Source organism: Quercus suber, unplaced genomic scaffold, assembly GCF_002906115.3.
Source record: "Quercus suber isolate HL8 unplaced genomic scaffold, Cork oak 2.0 scaffold_334, whole genome shotgun sequence".
In the NCBI taxonomy this organism is placed as follows: domain Eukaryota; kingdom Viridiplantae; phylum Streptophyta; class Magnoliopsida; order Fagales; family Fagaceae; genus Quercus; species Quercus suber.
The window spans coordinates 104,584-115,982 of NW_027069787.1; the positions used below are offsets into that span (position 1 = coordinate 104,584).

At 30.2% G+C, this 11,399-nt stretch overlaps 1 long non-coding RNA gene across 3 annotated transcripts; it reads right to left on the reverse strand.

The window, feature by feature from the left end:
* Positions 1-5,119: 5,119 nt before the first annotated feature.
* On the reverse strand, positions 5,120-7,712 carry LOC136061618 (uncharacterized). 3 transcript variants are annotated; one of them, XR_010623460.1, is made up of 3 exons: positions 7,613-7,712; positions 6,636-6,765; positions 5,120-5,318 (listed from the first exon to the last, which is right to left on the reverse strand). It is a non-coding gene; the product is annotated as an uncharacterized LOC136061618 (long non-coding RNA). The 3 variants fall into 3 exon arrangements; XR_010623461.1 differs by lacking the exon at positions 5,120-5,318 and adding an exon at positions 5,812-6,137; XR_010623459.1 differs by lacking the exon at positions 5,120-5,318 and having other exon boundaries at positions 5,812-6,765.
* Between the last annotated feature and the right edge of the window lie 3,687 nt (positions 7,713-11,399).

Genomic DNA, 11,399 nt, shown 5'->3' on the forward strand with positions numbered 1-11,399 from the left:
TCTCTCTCTCTCTCTCTCTCTCTCTCTCTCTCTCTCTCTCTCTCTCTCTCTCTCTCTCTCTCTCTCTCTCTCTCTCTCATGTGTTTAGTGAGTTTTAGAACTAAAGAAAACTTTTTTCTTGGTATTTCAAAATTCTACAGTAATTTTTTCTACATAATATTTTTGTTCTATAAACTTTAGCATTTGGTGAGTTTCAAGGATATTATATTTTTGTTGAACTATGTTACTTTATTTTTGTTAAACTATGTTATTTTGAATTTAGGTTAAAGTGTATGCACTCCTTTTGAAGTGTAAAGAACTTATTTCTAGATGAATGTTATATTTTTGTTGAACAATATTATTTTGAATATGAGTTGAAAACTTGAAGTGCATGCACTACTTTTAGGATGCAAAAAAAAAATTATTTCTAGATAGATATTATATTTAATATTATGTAGGTTAAAATGGATTGTGTTACATTCGTGTCAACCCAACACGACTCGTTTATTAAGCATGTCAAATGGGTTGGATCAGGTCAATCTGCCTTATTAACAGGTCGGGTTAGGGTTAAAGGATCATGACATGATTATTAAATAGGTTGAATTAGGGTTAAGCCATTTAGTCAAATACCACTATCTCGACACGATACAAACCTGACACGCTAACTCGAATTGACACCCCTAGCTGAAACAAAGAACAACGGAGGGCTGGAGCGAAAAAGAGGAAATAGGAGCAAGAGGCAATGCTGCCAGCGGCTTCCTGCTTTTCTCTAGCACTGTGATTTATCTCCTTCACTCTAGCTTTATTTTATTTGTCAAATTTAATGCTTAGTATTTTGTTTTTGTGTTTTTTTGTCAACTATTATGAATAACTAAATTTTCAATTAAAGTTAAAGATGAAACCTTGTTAAGAATTGTTAGTGTTATTTATGTGATTTGATTTTTCGTACAATAGTTATTGTTTAATGATTTAAATTGTTCTTACTTCATTACAATTAACTAAGATAGGATTCTTAATATGATTTCAATCATGTTTTTCTCATGATTTTGAATTTATCTTAATTAATCTAATGCTTGGTTTTATAATTATTTGATTATAAAATTGGATATCTTTTGTGATTTGTTTGGCGACGAATACAATTAATGATTTGATTTTATACCTAAGAATCGAAGAAGAGCATACTTTAGATTATTAAATAGAGATTTTAATGAAATATTTTCCATGATAGCAAGATTGATTTTTAGATTATCATACAGTGGGTTGGGAAAAAATAATTATCATAAATATATGCTGATATGACTTACAAGACGGATTCCAAAACCTTAATTCTTTTCTCTTGTTTGTTTACATCTTTTTACTGTTTCATATCACATTTTTTGCTTTGTTTAATTATTTGCTTAGTTTAATTTAATTTCAAAATAATCAATTTTTATTAAACTAGATTAGGATTAATTTGGTTAAGGTTTAATTAATTTTCCTACGTTCATCCAAGTCTCTTTGGGTTCGACCTCGTTCTTGTCAAACTATACTTCGGTATGGTTCGTACACTTGCGAGTACTTTAAAATTTCACAACAAACAATATAATGTGACTTTTTTAAGTGATGTGGCACCAATATTACCAAATCAAAAAATTGATGACCTAATAAAGATCCGAACCAAGTCCTTTAGAAATAGGATCTTCCCAATTCAGAACAAAATAAATTTAATATAAAGTCCTAGATTGAACAATCATGGCAACCGAGGATCATTGCGTGCAAATGAGACTAAAGGCTTGCAACAGATGCTAGATACAACGCCATAGAATTAGAATTTTAAATAAGGAGAGGGATTCTTTTTAAGAGTTTATTTGTCGAGTGTTGTGGGGTCTAAGATACTTTATAGACCAATAGTGTATTTTCATATTGTCTAATATTTTACTTAACCAATGACTTTTGACCTAATAAAGGGAAATTGTTTTGGGAATTTTCATGCTAACAAAGCTCCAAGTCTCTTTCTCAATTTTTGATGTAACTAAATGGCAAAAGAATAAAATGCCAAAGTAATGCTTATAACTGTCTAGCTATTTTTATGCTTCTTCCAACCAAAATTTAAAAAAAAAAAAAAAAAAAAAAATTGTGAAGATAAAAGTGTCAACTGAATAGAACAATTGCCTTCATGTGACTACCAATAGAGTATATATTAACACAAGAAGCGTATAGAAAAGACCCTCATAAACTCTAGTCAAAATCAGCTCATGCCAAGTATGTAAAAACTAAGGGTCTGTTTGGATACTGTTTATTGCTGAAAAATGAAAACTGGAAACTGAAAATACTATAGTAAAATAATTTTTAAATGTGTGAATAGTACTGTGGGACCTAAATTTATATTGAAATCTGTGTTTGGATGAATTTTGTGGGTCTGTAAACAGTGCCATGAGACCTACATTTTTTCAGTAAAACGCACAAATGCTCTGTTTTAGCGCAATCCAAACACTCACTAAGCAACTATTCCAAACGAACTATGCAAACCAACTTTTCCCTATGGATATGTCAGTGTGATGACTACGTGGCACAATCTAATCCATTGAAGATTTATGCACGGTTTTTTTCCAATCCAACATACACAGAATAACTTTGTGAGAGATTGGATGACAAGATTTAGGCACATAGATTTCGATTTGACAAATCCATTATAGAATTTGCAATAACTTCTAAGTCCATAAATTTTTAGAAATCCATAAGATACATTACAATATTTAGCTTTGAAATTTAGGCATTTTAAATTTATCGCTTTAAAATTCAAATTTAAATACAAGTCCAAATTCAAATAACTAAACACAATCTTGATATTTTGTCTCAGCAATTATGCCCAGAAATGGTAATATATATATATATATATATATATGACGCCTCATGCATCATACATGCATGAACTTATAAAAAATATTAAGTCCCTCTTTCAGTCTTTCTCCTTATTCTTTTCAGTCAACAGACTCAACAAAATAAGACTCTCTCTCTCTTTTTCGTGACCTTTTGGATCAGAATTACTTCCTTTGACCACTTGAATTTTTTCCTTGTCCATTGATTACTCGGGTTTCCCTATGCCTATAGAGAGTAAAAGTCTTGCTTTGTTTATTTAGCAACCAACAACATTTTATTTAGATGGTAAAAGTGTAAATTTCACATAAAATATAGGAATATGCCTGAAAATTTTTCTTTGCACCTATTAAGATGCAGACACATGTCAAATCCAGTACTCCTGTGCACCCGTTGAGATACTGATACATGCCTAAAAGAAATGGGACTAGTAATCGTTTATGAAATAGAAGTTGATGATCTAAATTATCAAACATATTACCTAAACAACCAAAATGCAAAAGAAGCAAACAAAGAATGAATTGAACAAAAATTTAAAATAATCTTCTACATCTTATCTCTAATACCAATAAAAATTCCAAATGAATCAAAACCCAAAAATTCATAAATGTAAACTCAGAAATCAAAACGGAAAAGAACATAGGCAAATCATGAAATAGGTCAACTACAAAGGAAAACACATGTATAACAACCAAAAAACTCAAACAGAAAAACCAAGATAAAAAACATTTAACTTAAGATTTCACAAAACACATGAATACCTCAAATTTAGAACTAAACCAGCTTTCCAATCTACAAACTTCAATTTTTTTCCAGCCCAAATTTCATTTTCAAATGAACTACTCTCAATGCAATTAGCAATGCCATCCTATCTTTGATGTCATCATAGAAACGAAAGTAACAGTGCCTCCATGACTTCTTCAATAGTAGAGTGCCACAAACACTCCAAAATCCTACACCAAACCCGAGTCTGATGCTAGCATAGAACCATATCCTTTCATAATCATCTCCACCTTGTTTGTCATCAACACCAGTAATACTTGGGCCATCAGATGTTTCATCTCCTAGGCACTTGGTCGGAAGAGGAGACCCACACAACGAAGGGTTTCCATTGTATATGGCTGCATCAATTAGTGTTTGGAGCTGACTACCAGATGGGATTCTGCCAGTCAAGTTATTAAATGATAGGTTCAAGTGTACTAAGGAAGTCGAAAAAGACAAGCTTCCTGGAATAGATCCAAAAAGTCTATTGTTTGAGAGATCAAGTGTTTCCAGCCATCGCATGTTTCCTATATTCTGGGGAATGCTTCATTTTAGATGATTCATTGACAAGTTTAGCGTACCCAATCTTGTGAGGCTTGTTATTTGAATAAGAATTCCTCCTGTCAAACTATTCCCTAAAAGATCAATGTAGGTAACAACTACAAAAAAAATGCCTATTAGCGACCAAGAATTTATGACGGACCCAAAAAGCCCTCTCAAAAAATCTTATTTGTGATAGCAAAATAAAGCCCTCGCAAATACTTGATAAAATGTGAAATATTTGTGACCAACAAAGAAAGCTGTTGCAATTATATGTTATAGCCGTCACAAATGCTAATATTTTGGAAGGAAATTTTCCCTCCATAATATTTGCGAGGGACAATTAAAAATCTCTCGCAAAAAGTGTATTATTTGTGACGGTTAAAAAAATGCCGTCACTAATACTAAATTATTTGCGATGGCTAGGATCGACCTTCACAAATAATCATTAAAAAGTAAAAAAATTTGGAGGGAAATGTTCCCACCAAATTATTTTTGAGGGACAATAAAAATTCCTTGCAAAAATTTTATTCTTTGTGTGAGTCAAAAATATACCCTCACTAATACTAAATTATTTGCGAGGGCCACAATTGGCCTTCGCAAATAATCATGAAATTATTAGTTAATCTAAAATTCAAAGAAAAATAAAAAGAAATACATAAACATATAGCACTTTGTATTCTTTAGATGAACCTTTTGTTTAAGGCCTAAAAAAATGCCTTTTATATACATCCTATATATGAAAGGTCTGTTCTTATTTTTTTTTTTAAATTTATCCATAAAAAAATGATACCAATTTCAACTTCAAAATGGTAGTCTAAAATTCGAAAATAGCAACTTTTGTACTCTCTCTCTTTCTTAAAAGTGAATAAAATTTTCTTCCCATCAAGGAAAGCGAGCTTGTCCAATTGAAATATAAGCCAATCACAATATAAACATTAATAAATAAGCCAAGTCTCTTTATTTATTTATTTATTTTTGAGCTAAAAAGGATAGAAATGCTTTATTAGAAACAAAGAAGAATTACATTAAATAGTCCTTTTGACACGGAAGCATGAAGAAATTTTTAGCAATTACAAACAAACAACCTGTGTTTCCTTCCCATTTTGTGGAAAATGCTTATTAGATAGATGTCCAACATCAGATTTGTCCTACAAATATATTTTGATTTATGTTGTGCCCTGGACAGGAATGAACACAAAATAATAAATTAGTTCCTTCCATGTTTTATCATTAATATTCATAATTGTCCCAATCACACAGTCAAATATTTTTTTTTTTAACATGCATCACATCCAAATTGTGACGTAACAGAAGTGTGCTCCAATATGGCAATTTAAAGAACATCAATGCCTACGCTTCAGCCATCTTGTAAGAAGCAACACCAAACCTTTTACATTATTTTTTAAAAAAGTACAAGTGTGAAGATTGGAACATAGTACGAGTTTGAAGTTGGCCTTAATGAGGAAAAAACTATGATCCCAAATTAAGATGGATTCTTAAAGGGGTACTTGACTATAAATTCATCATTCTATAATAAACCTTATATCCCTCGTACTAGGATGGCTTGCATGCCATGTATAAAGTAAAACTTAAATAAAAACACAAATAATTGAACTAAGATTGTCACATTCCTCAAAGAATACTTTACAGTAAGACGTTGGAGCCAAGTCATGACAAATAATACATTCTCTCAGTGATAAACAGTCATTTTGATATCTCAAATTAATAATGGTGTCAGCGACAGCAACAAGCACATATAAAGGGAGCAATAGAAGAAAGTCATTTGGCAAAATACTCAAAAAAGGGTAGGAGTTAAAAATTCAAATTGTCGGGTGGGGTAAGAAAAGAAGAAAATAGATCAGTAGAGCACCTTCTAGGCTATTATTGTTTGGCTCACCGCTATCCCTCCCAAATTGCAAACACAGAATATAACCACACAAGTTAAGAACTATATTGCAAACCAAAACTACTCCCCAACTACAACAAAAGGTAATACCCTGATGACAAAGAAAAGCAAGGGCAAAATCAGTACTAATTACAACTCTCTCTATCAATGTTGATGAGCAACTATGGACTAAAAAATTAACATTTCTAGTCCTGAGAAAACTTCCAACATAAAGTGATTAAATTCATGAGTTCACCCACCGCCCCATAGTTATGTAGAGTGGAAGTGCCATCTTATCCAAATGGATAAAAGATATAGTCGTTTAAGGAAACGAACAAATTTTATAGTAATTGATAGTGTTAATAATGTTATTTTTATTTTGTATCATACATCACACTACATTGATGGAGCATGCAATTGCAAATAGTTTTGACTACAAACTTTGAACGGATCAAGTCATTGAAATAATCTCAGACTTTAATACAATGGTAAGGCAATGGTATCTAACATGCAATTTTAAGGAGTGCTCATAAAAAAGTACCTAATAAAGGAACCATCTTTTAGCTAAGAGACAGAAATTCAATTTAAATGAAAAGTTAGAAGCACATACACCAAGACTGCTTTTCTTTGGACAGCTCTTGCAGCCAACACAATTCACCCATAGAATGTCACTTCCTATGTCAACTTGCACATAATAGTCTTTTGGAGGGGATCCAAGCCCAAGTTTGGCAGAGTACTGCCTACAATAATCAAGTAAACCATATAAGCATCCAAAAGACAAAATGATGAATATGTCTTTTTTTTCCTGCTAGGTGATATTATATGTCTACATTGTGCTAGTAAAATAGTGTAACAGAACAAACATAAATTATATTTTAAAATTTTAAAAAAGAATCTAGTATTTTAATATTAGAAACCAAAGATTTTCAGTTAGTTAGGCCTTAAGCAACAACACAGATCAACCATGCCAAATTGTCTATTTCTCTCTGCACCACCAATATAGCAACAAACAAAAGATTTATTTTATAATCATTCTTTCAAATTATTTAGGTAGGAGATAAAGGAAAAAATAAAATGAGTTATAGATGGTACTAAAAAGAAAAGGAATGTATTGACTATTACATTCAAACAATAAAAGAACCAGTGCATAGACAAAGGACCAGATGCTACCAACTTTCGTTAGTAAAAGAAAAAAAAAAAAAAAAAAAAAAAAAAAAAAAAAAAAAAAAAAAAAAAAAAAAAAAAAAAAAAAAAAAAAAAAAAAAAAAAAAAACTAGCTTTACTCTTAAGTAACAATAAAAATTTACAATTGATGCTTTAAGAAAATACCAATTCTAGTTGAAAACCAATAATTCTAGAGAACAAAAATTAACCAGAAAACAAATAACTAAGAAGAGAGAGAGAGAGAGAGATTGGATCTCAAAACCAATAGCCTAATCTATCATTATATCATCTTAACTAAAAAGGAAAAAGTACATAATTACCCCTACCAAGACGCCAATTACAAAAGGAATTGGCATTAAAGAAAAGAAGAAACAAAGCCCAAATTTGTATATATGCAATTGAATTGTTCACACATTAACCAACCTGTGGGGTTCCAATTCCTGATTCTGCTATTGCTCTGCTACCGCTGCCCAGCCTCTCTCCACTCACAACCACAGCTGCTCCTTAAAAGAAAGAGGCATCTCATAAGGCAGACAAATAATTGAAATATGTCATTTAGAAAAAGGTTATCCAACAACATTAAGAGATAAAACAACCCAAACAAGAAAATTTTAAGTTTTTAAACTTCTTATAGAATAAGAGATACTCTCTTGCATCACTCACGGCATACAATTGATTTTATGAACAAAAGCCTTGTTTTGAATGGTCCGATGTGAACCACAACAAACATCTACAACACTGCCCCCATGCTGTTTTTATTCATCAATAAAATGATTTTAGCTGATAAATTATTGCTAAGGTGTAAAAACAAAAGATATGGAGAAATAAATTAGTAGACATGGGGGGACAGTAAAAATTAATAACCAAAATCCATAAGTATGGTTTCTATAACTTTAATGTAACATACATAAAGAAGAAGTTGAGGAGGTTGCAGCTAATATAATTAGAAACAAAAAATAAACAGGAAACTTGCATTCAAAGTATTGTAAGACAATAGGAACAAATTATGAAAATATCAGATTATTATGACTATAAGCCCAAACATTCAAAGAATACTGATTATTCAAGATGTAACATGCATTTAAACGTAAGTACCAGTAAAATGAGAATGATAAGAAAAATAAGCAGTGACACAAAAAATTCATTGAATACGGTAAAAATCAATTGGAAACAAAATGGTAATAAATAAATATATATATATATATATATATCTCATCAAGAACATAGACTGCAACAACAAGGAAGTGCTATGGGTTCAATGTGAAGAAGTCACAACTCACAAGAACTTAGATGGAAACAAAGGGGTCAAAACAAAAAAGAGAGGAAAATGAAAGAGAAGAAAAACAAAGAATGAGGTGTAGAGAATAGATTCATATCTTACAACTAATCTAGAAAACATTGATGAGAAAATCATACAGCTGCACCCACGATAGTTTTTTTGACTGAAAAGAATCTGTACAGTAGCCCCTAATATAGAGTTTTTTTTTTTTTTAGAATTATTAATGAAAAGAATTCATACAGATGTCCCCAATTTGTTCGAAATTTATTACTTTATTTAACTAGTATTTTGAATATTATAGAAACATCAGATAATCCTTTCCATAAGTAAAAATGTATTGAACTTAGGTAACATATTCCCGTAAAGAAAAGTAATTTCCAAGCACCAGTTTCAGCTATTAAAGCAACTAGTCGCAGACCCGCGCAATGCGCAGAAAAATATGAAACACAGTGCAATAAAAAAAGTAATCTTTTTTTTTATAGTGTGAGAACTATTAGACCAAGTTGTAATCATATATATTTTGTTAATTACTATACAGGTACATGCGAATCAACTCTTATAGGTATATTTTTCTCCTAAATATAGATCAATATTTCGTTCTTTCTCCTAATCAATAAATCATATATCATAAAGTGAAAATATAAAATTAAATTAAATTAAAAAACAAATTTTGCTTTTCATCATATGAACATTTGAATAAATCCTGCAATAAAAAACTCTTCAAATTCATAAACCATATGATTATTTAGATTATATAGTAAAATAAGACCAACCTATCCATCATAACAGTACAGTATCATCTAGATATAATTATATAAAAGTCATGTTTTGTTGATATTGTCTCATTAATCCAAAAGTAACATCTATATAGCTAATAAGATCTTTAGAGAGTAACATATGACGTGGAGTTCTTAGTTTGAATAACCGATTATAGATAAATAAATCATCCAACACAAACATCTATTAGAAGATAGACTCTATAACTTTAATACAAAAATTTGGCAAAATGATTAAATAGTATACTACCTTCAACTTAGTGATATTGACATTTTTTATAAGGAATGTACACATTCAACCAAGAGGAATTAATCAAAGAATTTTTAATCACTATCAACTATGTTAGTTTGCTCTTTGTTTTTCATGGTTTCTCTTCCAAATGAAGGTGACATTGACAAATTTAAACTACAACAATTATAGAGTAGTTATACAAAACTATTCAAAAACTATTATTCAAAACTTTGTACAAATAAATTCATTTTCCTGTTCCATATGTTGTACATACTTATGGAATTTAAAAGTTCACTCTCCAATTTTCTTTCAATCACATAATTGTAGTAAATAAGAACAATATATCTACGATGTACATTCTAGATACGATCACCCCATCATTTACAACAAAAAAATTAGTTCAATACTATTTGTCTTTAGATTTTTCAATCAAGCTTTAGTTTTCACCATTTTGAGAAGACATCGATTTTTTTTGTCAAAGATTTTCAAAGTTAAGTCGGCAATAGGATGACCATTGAGGTGAACAAAACGCACAAATAGAAATGAACTTTTTTTTTCCTTTTCTTTTTGGTATTCTTACATTTAGTCTATGTGAAGTGATTTGTTGTTTTCCTTCCCAAATTTTTTAATGATATTGACTTTTGTTACTCTTAATTAACTTAGAATTGGCAACACAATTTTAGTTAATCTGATTTTTTTGGTAAGTTTTACTTTGCTTAGTTGATCATCTTTAAGGAAAATATCAAAAAGAATAAAAAAAATATAATTTACTCTAAAGCATCATTATGCTATTAATGTTTTTATGTATAGATACTTGAGGAACTTGTGATTATTTTCTTTTTTGGAATTCCAATTATTCTTTTGTCTAACCTTCTAGATTAATTTTTAGGGGTGCAAATGATAGCCTAGAGGTAAATACATTCTTTGTGGTGTCCCATATTTGTGGTTCAAACCCCACCATCCCCCCTCCACCACTATCTACCTATGAAAAAAAAAAAAGGTTAGTGTTTGGGTTTAGTTTGAATAACATTTTATGTCCCATTATTTGCTTATATCTTTCATATATGCAATGCTTATTCATATAACATTTTTGAATTAATCTTTCGTCCCCCCCCCCCCCCCCCCCTTCTTAGTCTTTGTGATTTTGAAATTGCACAAATTCTGTTTCATAGAACCAGATTAAGCTTATTTGTGGTAACAACAGAAACAATGCCTAAGGTGCCCCCACTTTTGACAAATTAAGCATTACACCACATCAACTCCTCAATGGGGTTGATTTCTATGATGAAGTCATTGGTATTTGTAATGTAAGCCATAATGGAGAGTGAACTTTTAAATTCCATAAGTATGTACAACATATGGAACAGGAAAATGAATTTATTTGTACAAAGTTTTGAATAATAGTTTTTGAATAGTTTTGTATAACTACTCTATAATTGTTGTAGTTTAAATTTGTCAATGTCACCTTCATTTGGAAGAGAAACCATGAAAAACAAAGAGCAAACTAACATAGTTGATAGTGATTAAAAATTCTTTGATTAATTCCTCTTGGTTGAATGTGTACATTCCTTATAAAAAATATCAATATCACTAAGTTGAAGGTAGTATACTATTTAATCATTTTGCCAAATTTTTGTATTAAAGTTATAGAGTCTATCTTCTAATAGATGTTTGTGTTGGATGATTTATTTATCTATAATCAGTTATTCAAACTAAGAATTCCACGTCATATGTTACTCTCTAAAGATCTTATTAGCTATATAGATGTTACTTTTGGATTAATGAGACAATATCAACAAAACATGACTTTTATATAATTATATCTAGATGATATTGTACTGTTATGATGGATAGGTTGGTCTTATTTTACTATATAATCTAAATAATCATATGGTTTATGAATTTGAAGAGTTTTTTATTGCA